Source organism: Aricia agestis, chromosome 7, assembly GCF_905147365.1.
Source record: "Aricia agestis chromosome 7, ilAriAges1.1, whole genome shotgun sequence".
NCBI lineage: Eukaryota > Metazoa > Arthropoda > Insecta > Lepidoptera > Lycaenidae > Aricia > Aricia agestis.
The window spans coordinates 9,337,604-9,352,243 of NC_056412.1; the positions used below are offsets into that span (position 1 = coordinate 9,337,604).

The 14,640-nt window shown below is 35.7% G+C and overlaps 1 protein-coding gene and 2 long non-coding RNA genes across 3 annotated transcripts in view; 2 read left to right on the forward strand and 1 right to left on the reverse strand.

Annotated features, from left to right (window-relative positions):
- The window catches only part of LOC121729140 (teneurin-a), a 414,953-nt gene that overhangs the window by 173,825 nt on the left and 226,488 nt on the right, over window positions 1-14,640 (reverse strand). The window lies entirely within an intron of this gene.
- Window positions 7,061-8,057, forward strand: LOC121729142. The gene is made up of 2 exons (XR_006035918.1): window positions 7,061-7,121; window positions 7,876-8,057. It is a non-coding gene; the product is annotated as an uncharacterized LOC121729142 (long non-coding RNA).
- Window positions 11,824-14,120, forward strand: LOC121729141. The gene is made up of 2 exons (XR_006035917.1): window positions 11,824-11,914; window positions 13,867-14,120. It is a non-coding gene; the product is annotated as an uncharacterized LOC121729141 (long non-coding RNA).

The window sequence follows — 14,640 nt, forward strand, 5'->3', positions numbered from 1 at the left end:
CTGTTTCACGCCGGTTTTCTGTGAGAACGTGGTATTTCTCCGGTCGAGCCGGCCCATTCGTGCCGAAGCATGGCTCTCCCACGTATAAGGTGCATGAAATTTCCCACAGTTATAGTTTATATGGTGAAGGAGTGCATCGAGCTAATATTATTTTAAAATTATGCTTTTATCATATTATATATTTTTAACAAATAAAACGTTACACACACTACGACACTACTACTAGGAAAAATGACAGATTTTTGAGTGACAAGCCTATACATACGAATTATACTCTTTTATTTATGGTTACAACAAGTTGACAAATTAAAAATGGATAATTGTTTTTTTTATTTAAATTTAGATAGGAACTATAAGACAATGCTTAAACGGCCAGTCTGAGATCAGCTGAGTCCCAGAGACAAGAATTGAAAAAACTATGATGAAGTCAATATTTTTTACAAAATATAGGTAGTAGTCCTAATGTCGTTGCGAGTTAGGTCGAATTTCGACCCTTGGGCGATCTTTAGTACTTCTAAATATTACTGCTTCTGCTGATTTAAAATGCATATAAGTACATATTGCGAATAAAGTTACTTTTGATGTAAATTAGTGTCTAGTCAGATCGCGGCTGTTAATAGTCTGCCTCTTCACTCGACTTGTGCCTTTTCAGCCATGGAACATCGGTTTTGCTCAAACTCTAAAGTTGTATATCTTTCCGAAAATAACATTTAAAACGTTTCTTTTTCATTTCAGCCACTCCATTTAAGCGGTACAAGAGGTGCTTTTGGTGCGAGGACTCTCACAGTTCAACCTCGCTCTCACGGACTGACAGCAAAATCACAGTCGTAAACGAACCAATTAATACATTTAGCAACGGAAGCAAGATTCACAGTTATAACAATCATATAAAAATAAATGTATAATAATTTAACGCAACTTAAAATGTGTCTTTTAATGAGTATCATCGAGTACTTTGTATAGTGTAGTCGTGTCGTCACATAAATCGATAATTATATACGAGAGTCGATCGGACCCTAGTAAATAAGTGATTCGCAAAGAGTGTGCCGCAGCATACTGGTGTATCGTGGTCAGCAGTTGGTGTGCCTCGGAAAAATTCATTGTATTTAGATCCAATGCTAAGTACTCACATACGGTTTTGCTCGATCGAGGCAAAACGCGTGGCTCGGGCATTCGTCCACACATTCAGCATTGCTCGATAGTTTTACTCTAAATCGATATATTGAATTCCATCGAGTCGCCTGGATGCGAGCCTTCGAGCTGGCTCGATGCGAGCCTTTGAGCTGTGAGTTTTGCGGTCCACACAGTAATTATTACTATCGAGCAATAATTACTGTCGAGCAAAACCGCATGTGAGTACTTAGCATAATGCTAAGTGCCAAAAAGGGACATCTCAAGGGTCAAGACGATCGTCGAGGGGGTGGGAGCTTAGAGTAAGTCCTATTATGCCTATACACACTGATTAATTATATTGATGTACCTAATATTAATATGTAATAATATGTAATATTAGTATTTTCCTAGATTTGCCTTGAACTCTACAAGTTTGCGGGACACTTAAATAATAATAATATTATAAGCTTCGTCCTGCAGCTTCGCGCCTGTGCGAAATAGTATTCCTGACTTCCTAGTTTATAGATATTATAATAACTATAGTGGAATTATCGATTAATTACTAAATCTAAATCTATACATCTTCTATACACATCTATATAAAATTGGAGTGTCTGTTTGTAATATTTACAATTTTTGTCTGTCTGTATGTCTGTCTGTTTGTTCCGGCTAATCTTTGAAACCGCTGGACCGATTTTAACGGGACTTTTATTGGCAGATAGCTGATGTTATAAGGAGTAACTTAGGCTACTTTTCAACCGACTTCCAAAAAGGAGGAGGATATTTTTGACTTTTTTATGTTTTACCTATATTTTACTCCGCCGTTTGTGGACCAATTTTCAACATTATTTTGTTGTTGCATAAGATTTGGTCCATTTTGTTGACGCGGACGAAGTCGCGGATAACAGCTAGTATTATATATAACTCAAAGGTGACTGACTGACTGACATAGTGATCTTTTAACATACAACCCATACATAAAATAGGGGATGAAAGATTGCCCTACTATCCTACTTCCTACTAGTCCTACTAATATTATAAAGACGAAAGTTTGTTTGGATGTATGGATGTATAGATGTACTAATATCATATCCTACTAATATTATAAAGGCGAAAGTTTGTTTGAATGTATGGATGTACTAATATTATAAAGGCAAAAGTTTGTTTGGATGTATGGATGTACTAATATTATAAAGGCGAAAATTTGTTTGGATGTATGGATGTTTGTTACTCATTCACGCAAAAACTACCGAACGGATTTTAATGAAACTTTACAATAATATAGCTCATACATCAGAATAACGCATAGGCTACAATTTTAACCGACTTTCAAAATGGGCGAGGTGTAATGTTCGTTTTTTATGTTCAATGATTACTCCGCCGTTTGTAAACCGATTTTCAAAATGTTTCTTTTGGTATATAGGGTATCATCCCAATTTGGTATTATATTCACAAAAATGGTGATCTAATGAAGGATCTATAGGTAATCGAGGGAACTCCTCAAAATTTACAGGGAAACATGTGGTGACTTTGGTTTCGTGAGAAGTATTCTAAGCATATGCTACCAACAATTAAGATTTTGCACCGAGCTATACCTGGTATACCGTGGTTCGGCTGAGAGAACTCCTGATTCTTTATAGATACAAGTTTGGGAGTTTCGGCGTTGTTTTAAGAACGGAAAGCATATGCTACTATGTAAATTACATTCTTCATCATCATTATCATCATCATCACTACCATATTAAACCATGCATTGTCCCATGATTATGAGCCTATTATGACCCTGTTATTGGTACTTTTCATAGTTTTTTAGATCAAGACTCGAGTTTATCAAGCGATACTTTAAACAAATCTATACTAAATATTATAAACCTGAAGAGCATGTTTGCTTGAACGCGCTAATCTCAGGAACAACAGGTCCGATTAAAAAAAATATTTCAGTGTTAGATAGCTCATTTATAGAGTAAGACTATATAGCAGGCTATATATTATCACGCTAAGACTAATACGACCGAAGAAACTCAGGAAAATGTGGGAAAAATGGAAGAATTATTAGAAAGGGTTTATCTCACGAACTACTGGACCAATTTTAATGGCAATATTTGGCACAGATAGAGTAGACCACGTGGAAGGAGTAGGGACATAAGCTATTTTTATGGGAAAATGTTCCGTAAAATTCCTAATTTACGCGGGCGAAGCCGCGTGGGACATCTAGTACATAATAATACTTCTTAACGCGGGCGAAGCCGCGGGCAAAAGCCAGTTATTTAATAAATTACTATTATAATTCATATAATGTTACTAAAGACGCGAGTCGAAGAACCAGAATACAGAAGAACCAGATTAAAATTTTGCATTTTTCGGGTACAATAGTGGCGATGTGACTACGAGTACCCTTTGCCACAATGGAGGCAAACATTTTTTTTAAGTGCTCTGTGAGCCCATGACTTCGGTCGATTTTAGCTCATTCTAGAAGACCCAGACATCACGAGGCTGGTCACTGAGGCTAGGGTGTCCACTTTAAACGTCTAAATAAGACGTTCTATAATCCTAAGACATGGTGCTGCATCACTGAACACAGAAGTGATCTCCTCAAAACGCCGAAGTCACGATAATCAACTTCGTAAGTTGTAAAAAATTGTCGCACGGAAATTTTCCTTTAACTTAAAAAAAAATTATAGCGGTTAAAACAAGAAGTGTAGTTAATATTGCAAAAAAACTAAAAGATGCTATTAATTAGAAGTTTGCGTCGAGCCTTATCGATTGGGTGAGGCCTCGGTGAGGCAAGGGAATCCTTAGCGAGGGAGGTTCACTTAGGGCAATGGTTTTTCCGCGTCCACACAATGAAATGGCATAAACGTAACGACATCTAATTAATAACGTCTATCATATCTCTATTGCTGGGCTTATGTGCTTCGGCGGGGGCGTCGAGGGGCTTAGGGTAAGCGGATTGGTTATGGACGCATGATTTGTTCTAAAGATCGTTAGCGGGAAATTTTTGTTCGCTAAACTCCTATTATATTATTCCGGGCTTTAAAATTATATAGTAATGGTTTTATACTTATTTACATAGTTATTTGCTAGTCTCAATTTAAAATGCTACTTATAAAATTAAAACCTCATAGTATTTACAACTCTCTAATTTAAGAATAGTGTCACATATTATTATTTTCATACTTAATTGTCGAGACAAATATTTTTATAAAACTTTTTAAATTAATAAGATTATTTTTAAAAAGTTTATTCAGATTTAAATTATTACTTTTAAAGCTAATTACGATACAGACGTACCTACCTATATTATTTTGTTATGTTTATTTTCTAATATACAATACTATAATAATATAACGAGCTTTTGCCCGCGGCTTCGCTCGCGTTAAGAAGTATTATTATATACAAACTCTCATCGCCTATTTTAACCCCTTGGAGGTAGAATTGATCAAAATCCTTTCTTAGCGGATGCCTACGTCATATCATCCACCTGCATGCCAAATTTCAGTTCGATCGGTCCAGTGGTTTCGGCTGTGCGTTGATAGATCACCATGTCAGTCAGTCACCTTTGAGTTTTATATAATACGAGCTTTTGCCCGCGGCTTCGCTCGCGTTAAGAAGTATTATTATATACAATCCTTCATCCCCTATTTGAACCCCTTGGGGTTGGAATTTATCAAAATGCTTTCTTAGCGGTTGCCTACGTTATAACTTCTATCTGCATGCCAAACAGCCCGATCCATCCAGTGGTTTGGGCTGTGCGTTGATAGATCACTATGTCAATCAGTCAGTCACCTTTGAATTTTATATATATAGATATAGATAATATTTCGTTAAACGTAATAATATATTAGAAACAAAGGAATGTCGTCCTTACCACAATAAAATTACTAAAGGCAATATTCTCAAATATATAAAAGCTCCCGAAACGAGGGTGTAAAGGGAATTTAATACAAACAGTGGCGGAATGTGGTATAAATAAATGCAACATTTGGTCGCAATATACTATATTTGCAATACAAAAGGATGATAATTAGTGACACAGCAACATCAGTCCGCGTCAATGTGCTTGACGTGTCCCGTGTTAATTGGACAGGGCACAACGGTGGACTGTACCGACTATTATGACGTATTGTTTCGTTTCAAACAGAATTTTCGTATTTAGTTATTTTCTGTTCTGAGGTATTTAGCATGTGTGTACAAAGCATATTTTGTAGCTGATTGCCGAAAATATAGTTTTACGAAGACATTCTAACTAAGCATTTTTACTATACATATTATGGCAACTATAATTTGGGGCACCCCCCTGAAATCGGAGGGGACAAATTTAGATGAGACTTTCACCAATTTTATGAATTAGGACATAAGAGTTTACACAGTTGCCAAGACTGAAGACAAATAAACCTATATAAAGTATGTATAAATTACAAGAACCAACTTACAAAAATAACTGAAATCCCTTGGCTGGCTTGGCTCGTTTCGTTACATAGGTACTAAGTACTTCAAATCACAAACTAAAATTAAATATTCGCGTCACCTCCACGATGGTAGCGAAACGGCGAAGCCGAACATTTATTGAAACTATGAATTCGTTGAGGTTACTTAATGAAAGTATTCTAGCTATAGGTATTCTAGGTATAGGTAAGTATAGATTATAGAGTATAACAAAATAGCTTTGGGTGTAATCGGTCACTTATTTTATTTTTTATACAACAGTATTTTCTGTTAAAGTAGCAACGCTGAAAAGGGAGACTTTTATATAAAATATATTAAAAAATCGGGCTCATTTAAGGTATACATGAGAAATGCCCCAAGTCCCAACGTTATATTTGCCCAATCATTAAAGAAATCGGCCAAGTGCGAGTCGGACTCGTGCACAAAGGGTTCCGTACCGATATCTATATCGGTACGGAACCCTTTGTGCTTTTGCTCTAGCAAAAATAGGCCAAAAATTGTGTTTTATAGAATATATAATAGTACTGCGCTAATCATCATATCAGCCTATATTCGTCCACTGCTGGACATAGGCCTCTATCAATGAACTCCAAGATGACCGATCTCCTGCTACTCGCATCCAACATGGGCCTGCAACTAAGCGGAGATCGTCGTCCCACCTAGTTGGAGGTCGACCTACACCCCGATTTCCCAGCCTTGGTCTCCATTCCACAGTAAGTTTACTCCAGCGATCGTCTGTTCCTCGAGCTACGTGACCAGCCCAGTTCCACTTCAGCGTACTGATTCTCTGCACTATGTCGGTGACTTTAGTTCTTTGACGAATTGTTTCATTTCTAAGCTTATCCGCCAAAGAAACTCCGAGCATAGCGCGCTCCATAGCACGTTGAGCGACGGAAAACTTACGAGCTAGCCCTGCTGTAGAAGGCCAGGTTTCCGCCCCGTAGGTCATAATGGGAATTGATCGAAGACTTTCGTCTTCAAGCTCTGCGGAATTCGTATGCCTAAACAGCGACCAATAATTATTGTTGTACAATGTACATTGTACAATGTACAGTGCAATTGTAACAGCTTATTAAAAAATGTTTTATTAGAGATAAGCGTACAGTACAAGGATGGTCGGGTCTGCTAGTTATACCTGACCTTTGCCGCTATTAATCTATTAAAAACCCAGTAATTGGACTTATTTATGCAAAACCGAACAAACCGATACAAAGATAGTTTTTAGAAAAATCAAATTTTGCAAATAATATAAATTAAATCTATAATATTATCTAATGTTAATAATAATTATTTTGCAGTACAATATTGTAAATAAATTTTAATAAACATAAGCAACTACTTTGGCGAATACTATTATTTTTGCAAAAATTACTTTTCTCAGAACTGTAATTGGGTGGGTCGGTTCTGTTTTGCATAAATAGGTCCAATTGGAGTTTCCACTTTGATAACGACTGAGTATAAATAAAAAGCTTACGCGAATATATTCGTCAATATCAAAATGTGGCGATTTAGAACACTTTTGTTTTTAGCATTTATAGTATTATTAAGCGAAAATGCAAGCGGTGAGTTCTTATTACTTTTAATATGTAAGGAAAGTTTATACATTTTATCGGCTTCTTCAAAATGCTCTTTAGTCAAAGATTATAGACCTGTGATGTATTTTGCTTGACATAGTTCTATGTTCTTCACAATATTTTAATAGTACATAATAATACTATTGTAAGGTGGATGCTTATAAAATATACACGAGTTTTCGATGTAAGTATAGTATTTCGAGTATGTACCTAGTTAAATCATTATGCAATTTGATTTATAAATCCAAATGAGTCGGTTCTCTATGCGAATAGAAAAGTATGAACAAATATAAATTTGATAAATGCAGACTTCATAAAAAATATACTTACCGCTTTTTTAGCAGTTTTCATCATTTCCTATAGTTCAGATTCCTATAGATTTTGTCTACCATGCCCTTTATATTATATTAAGCCTGTTTCAACTTTCAACTGATGTACCTGACGTTTAGATGCATTTATGCATAATTAAAATTAAAAACTAAAAATAACGTAAACAACCGTACAAATGTTGTCATAGGACCAGGTCACAACAGTGCGTTGCGGCATCGCATCGTAAAAATTAGTAAGTGGAAATTTGCGACGCGACATAGATTTTCGATGACATTTTTGCGTTGTGACAACGCATCGCATTTCTGTGCGATGCTATTTTTGCGATGCGACGCCACAACACAGTGTTGTGGCCTGGCCCTTAGTATGGTCTTAGCAACGTTCTTGTTGTTAATTTATTTTGTTTAATTTCTAGCTAAAACTGTAAAGCTCTACAACTGCTCATCATCTGACGTGTACTGCGATGAAGTGACAGCAACTCGCACGGTGATCCACTATCATGACAGGAAGACAACCCTTGTGAAACAAACAAATAATACGTTTTTCTCCGAAAATGGCACCATCACTTTAAAAAATAAAATAGAAATATATGTGTAACTGAACGCACCTTTTATTTTACAAATTATATTAATTAAATAGTGGCAAAAAATTGTGTTTATATTGCAGTTTAATGGTATCATTATAATTGAAATATATTTATAATTAACAACATTATATTTTACTGTTATTAATAATAATATTATAATTTTACTTACTAAACGAAATTTTGTAATTTTACAAGAGAGCGATATTTAATGTTTGAAAACTAACTATTAATGTTTCATACTCTCTGTACATGAATTATATTTTAGTTGGGGAGGGGAAGAGGGATTTCGGAAGTAGCTCGAGCGTGTCAGATTAAGCTTCCGACATGTGTCTAGTTATCATGGTATAGAAATCATATTTCTCACGTGGTGGGTTTTTTTTAATATTTAAATGTCGTCGGATCTGTCAGATTAAAATATGTAGTGTCATGTTTAGTATACCCCAAAGAAGCTTCCATATAAAGCACTGACGATTCAAAGGTTAATTAGCCTGTAATGACATTTTAAAATATAAAAAAATAAAGCTTCATATTTTCTTAACTAAGCTTCGCAGATATTTTATTTTGCTCTAAACTAAACGATTTAGTCCTTGTTGTCTAAAATATATTTATAATTTACCTAAATAAGCAATTTCCTGAATATATTTTCTTTTTCAAGACTTTAAAATGGCTGCAGTTTCTGAACCCACCGCTAAAATAAAAAAAACGCTCTTATTATTTTTTATCAGCTTTACCTAATGTGCAAAACCTACTAGGTCTCCATGACGCTGGAGTGCCTAGAAAAATAGCACCCTCCCCTCCTCTTCTATTTCTTTTACATAATATTTTTAGTAGAAAACTATGGAAACTCCATTAATCACTATTCACTATTTCACTATTCAAACCAACAGACAGACGCGACCGCGGACTTTTTTTCATAATAATATGTGATGATGGTCTCTTTTATAAAATTAGAGGGCATACTAGCAAACGGGTCACCGGATGACACTCGCAATATCAAAATAGAACTGCGGGTGCGTTGCCTACCCTTTGAAGTTTTAGTAAGTTTTTCTTTCGCCTTTATAATATTATAGGCCTGGAGATACTGATTACTGACACAAAATTCTTGGTCATTTGTACCAGGCTGGCGGTTCTACAGGGGTATAATTACGTAAAGGCAAAAAGGAAAATGATGGTCATAGCGCTCGCACTGGCAGAAGTAGTAGGGGGAAAAGTGCTGCCATACTTGAAATACTTATTTTTTTGACACGTTTTGAAAATACGAGTATAAAATACTTAAAATCATTTTTTACATCATGGCATTATGCCTACTTATTTTTTTTTCGACTATCTGAATATACAAGCATTTTTGTGGAACAAATCGTTCGACACTCGTTATTTATCCGACACGTTCGATTAACGCCCACGCGTTTGGGCTGCCAGTGCGAGCGCTATGACCATCATTTTTCTTTTTGCCTTTACGTAATTACACCCCTGTAGAACCGCCAGCCTGGTACAAATAACCAAGAATTTTGTGTCAGTATCTCCAGGCCTATTAGCTCCTGCTCTAACATGGGATGCATGTTCCTACATAAGAAGTAGGAAAATAGGTTTCGCTACTGAAAATATGGTAAATGTTTCATATTCATTCAAATTTCAGGCTTAATTATAAAAAAATTATTGTTTTAAAAATTGTGGTATAATTTGAATAATTATATCATTAAGTTATTTATATATATTTTTTAAATATCACAATCCAATGGTTTTAAATGGAAAGTATTCTACTTTTATTTTTGAATTGCATAATTATAAGGTTATGAATTGTTTAATAAAATCTGATTGATATTCAATTAAATAACAAGAATAATCTTATATATAAAATTCTCGTGTCACAATGTTAGGCCGCGTACGAGGAGTACGCGACCTAACATTCTGACACGAGAATAAGTACGTAGAAAACGAAACGGCTATACTGATTTTAACCAAATTTTATATGCATATTGGGTACTTTTTATATTGATAAGAGCATTTGTTGAATAAATAATAGTAAATTATTACAACTCGAGACACGGCGACCATTGTTTGTGCGACGGGATAGCAACGGACGTTGCCATGATGACATACTAATTATTTAGTCACTTCAATAAAATAATAAGGGTGAAAATCGAAATACTTTATATATGGCAAAGAAACGTTTCCTGGACAGCTAGTTAAATATAAGAATATAAGAACAATATAAAAATTTAAGTTAACAATTACCTTTCGGGGTCTCAAAGACCAGAGGTGACAAAGGGCGTAATTTAATAAGCGCGAGCAACCGAGGGTTAAGAGGGAATTCGTTCTCTTCTTGAATGTTTTCATCGTATTGGTCTGGAATACTGCTATCCATGCTTTTATTACACATTCCAAAATTTTACTGTGCATGGCAGAAAGTGGCCTCGCTATCTAGAATCTAGATGATCCTGGAAATACACTTCGGTCTTCGCTCGATATGAGATTTTTAAGAAGGTGCCCACAAAACGAGAAAGTACAAGCATTGGTAATTTTTTGTGTGAACGCGAAGTGAAATAAAATGTGTCTTGGCGGGGTTGATTTGTACAGGCTTACGTTTAGCCGAGAAATATTCAGGGAGTCTGTATGTAGGGCATTACCTGTACTATCATCCATGTAGCAATGAACGCCGTTGGTCGGTAACATAACGTACGAAACGGTTTTTTTGAAAAGGGGGCAAACGAGCTAACGGGCCACCTGATGGAAAACAACTACCGTTGACCATGGACGCTCGCAACATCAGAAGAGCTGCAGGTGCGTTGCCGGCCTTTTAAGAGGGAACACGCTCTCTTCTACAAGGTTTGCAGGTCGTATTGGTGACAGCTCAATCATTCATTCCAGGGGCTCCCGACCATCAGTATATTATTTTGTTACGAAAATAACTAAACGTCAAATATCATTTTGCTGACCGTGTCTTTTCTGGGTAGGCTTTTTGCAAATTGCAGCGGTAACCAACATCCACGGGAGCGGAGACGCGAGCGACCGCTAGTCCTCAATATTTTGATTAATAAATAAAAATCAAATAAAACCTTTAATTTTATTTAGTTTTACTGCCTATATAATAGAAGATTAATCTTAATTAGATCTTATGCTTTTTTAATACCTTGAATTTTTTTTATATTGGCCATTCAGTCCAGTTTAAATCTGTATCTAATAGCTTATAATATAATTATCGGACATTAAAATGTTGCATGCCGTAAGGCAGAATGTATGAGGCTCTGAAAACCAATGTAACATCTGATCATTATTGTACCAGCATTCTAAGCAAATAAACGATCTATCTATCTATCTATCTATTACAACCTTAAAGTAACCAATTTTTCTAAGCTGTAAAGTAATTTCGTTTTTTTGTGGGGTGTAAGTACTAAGGTATTCAATTAAATTATAAATATAGAGCACGAAAAAATAGTGAGGGTTTTGACATCATACATTTCCTTAAACAAAGTGCTACTTCTTTGATAAAATATTATATACATATAACACAAATATCTTTTTCTAGTTTGGCATCCGATAACCTCTGTTTGTCTTTTACGATAATTGCAATTTCCAGCATTAATAATAGTCTTTTTAACAAATTAAAATTGGTATTTAATTATCAGAATCTTAAAACGTATTTTTTTATCAAAATGATATACCTGACCTTTGAACTGCATTTAGAGCAACAGAAAAACCCAGCTTGTCTGGTATTTCCTCTGATAATGATTGAGTATAAATTAATAAACGGCTGCGGCAGCTGATTATTATTAATTGTAACAATATATCAGAATCAAAATGGTGGCTTTTAAAGTTGTACTGTTCACAACATGCTTAACATTATTATTAATAACCGAAGATGCAAGTGGTAAGTAGTTCATTTTATTATAAACTCGCACACGAAGGGTTCCGTTTTTTTTTTTTAATGAAATAAGGGGGCAAACGAGCAAACGGGTCACCTGATGGAGAGCAACTTCCGTCGTCCATGGACACTCGAAGCATCAGAAGAGCTGCAAGTGCGTTGCCGGCCTTTTAAGAGGGAATAGGGTAATAGGGGAGGGTAGGTTAGGGAAGGGAAGGGAATAGTTGAGGGTAGGGAAGGGAATAGGATAGGGTTAGGGGATTGGGCCTCCGGTAAACTCACTCACTCGGCGAAACACAGCGCAAGCGCTGTTTAACGCCGGTTTTCTGTGAGAACGTGGTATTTATCCGGTCGAGCCGGCCCATTCGTGCCGAAGCATGGCTCTCTCACGTATAATTCCGTACCACAATAGAGCAAAAATAGGCTGAACATTCTGTTTTTTGTGTGAGAAATTAATTATATCATTTTTAGTTTTTTTTTTTTTTATAAATTATTAAACTACAAATAAAACTGTGTATTTCGTGAATATTTCAAGTGCCTATGTATTTCTGTTATTGACATCGAGCAAACAATAGCAAAAAAAATCACGTTTGTTGTATGAAAATATTTATTTTGTTTTGTTTTTAATAATTTGTTGTAAGAGCGGCAATAGATATACACGATCTGTAAAAATTACAGAAGTAAGTTATACGTGGGAGAGATGCTTCGGCACGAATGGGCCGGCTAGACTGGAGAAATACCACGTTCTCTCAGAAAACCGGCGTGAAACAGCGCTTGCGCTGTGTTTCAGTGAGTGAGTGAGTTTACCGGAGGCCCAATCCCCTACCCTATTCCCTTCCCTACACTCCTCTATTCCATTCCCTTCCCTTCCCTACCCTCCCCTATTAGCCTATTCCCTCTTAAAAGGCCGGCAACGCACCTGCAGCTCTTCTGATGCTGCGAGTGCCCATGGGGGAAGTTGCTTTCCATCAGGTGACCCGTTTGCCCCCTTATTTCATAAAAAAAGTCTAGCTATAATAGCGGACACACAGACACACAGACAGACAGACACCGAAGTCTAAGTGTCTAAACACACTAGGCCGAAGTTACGCGGCGTAAATTCCGCGTGATTCCGCCTGCAATGTATTTTAAATTACCGATGACACTCTATTCCGTCGCGTTCCATCCATATTTTGTCTGCGTTTAATATTGCGGATGTAATCATGCGGAATTTACGCCGCGTAACTTCGGCCTAGTGTGTTTAGACACTTAGACTTCGATATCCGTTCGTCACACTTAGTATTACGGTTTATCCTTTGGGTACGGAACCCTAAAAACAGAACCTTATTAATTCATGAAGGCCTAAGCGGCCGCATCCGGCTGCGATAATAATAGATAAGCTATTGTGTCTCGTTATTCCACGATCGATGGGTTAGTAAAGATTAGGTTGTCTGAACTCTGACCCTTCATCTGTCTGTCACCGGACTGACAATTGGAATTTTAACAAGTTAGGGTCTATATATATATATATATATATATATATAATTGGAATCTCGGAAAGGGGGTGTCGGGGGCGATAAATAGATCTAGCTAGGAATCAATTTTAGAAAATCGGTCAAATAGCTAGTGGATCTCCAAATCGGAAAATGATCCTTGAATACTCGTAATATTTTTAAAAAACCTATCCAACGACACTTCACACGGTGGGATGGACGTGAAAAAATAATCATCCCCGCTTGGTACCCACCATAAATATTTTTTTTAGATTTTTTATAAGTAGGTACCATTATATCGGCATCATTTAAATGTGCATTCAAGCCGAATAACGGCTTTGTAGGCCCTATAGTCTCTGAGAAAAACCGCGGACAGACATACAGACAGACGGACGAAACTATAAGGGTTCCTTGTTGACAACGGAAACCTAAAAAATAGCTTAAATTAAATAATGGTGTGTATTTAATATTTATGTTTTCTTCCAGCCAGTCCTCGGCGCTACAACTTGTATTCCACAAGAACAGAGAATATATCCACCAAGACGATTGTAGTTGAAAACAGGCCACATAACACCTTCGACGGTGAAGCTGTAATCGACAATTTTGATAATGGAATAGAGATAAGTGGTAAATAGCGAATTACTTAATATGAAATGGAACTTTATGGTCGAATATTTTCAATGGAATAGAAAATATGACCAAATCAATTTATTAATGTAATAAAATAAGTGTCATATTTATATATTTTTTATTTTCCTACCCGTTTGAATAATTTTATCTTTACAGTTTAGACATTAGTTATCGTATTCATTTTATAGTTAACGTTTTTTTTAACGATGAGATATAAATTTAAACGGAAATGTCATTATTATCTTTCTCGGAACATAAATTATATCAACTTAATCTAGGAATATTGTATGAAATGTCTAAAAATCTACCAGGATATTTCTAATGGAATGGCTTATAAAAAACCGAATTTCTTTCTTTCAAAGAAAAAATATGACTTCAAAGTAATGAAGACTGTAGTATGTAGATAATTACAGAAATAATTGGGATTTAGACGAATTATGGAAGAGACATTAAGGGCCTGTATTCCCAGAAACGGACGATTTTCAAGATTTAAAAGTGACAGTAGACATTAAAATATAGTAATTTAAATTCTGAATAAATATATGTGTTAGTTAAGGATCTAACACAGTGGAATTTATATTCCATTATATACACAATATCATGAACTTCACTCGATAGAAAAAAAACCCA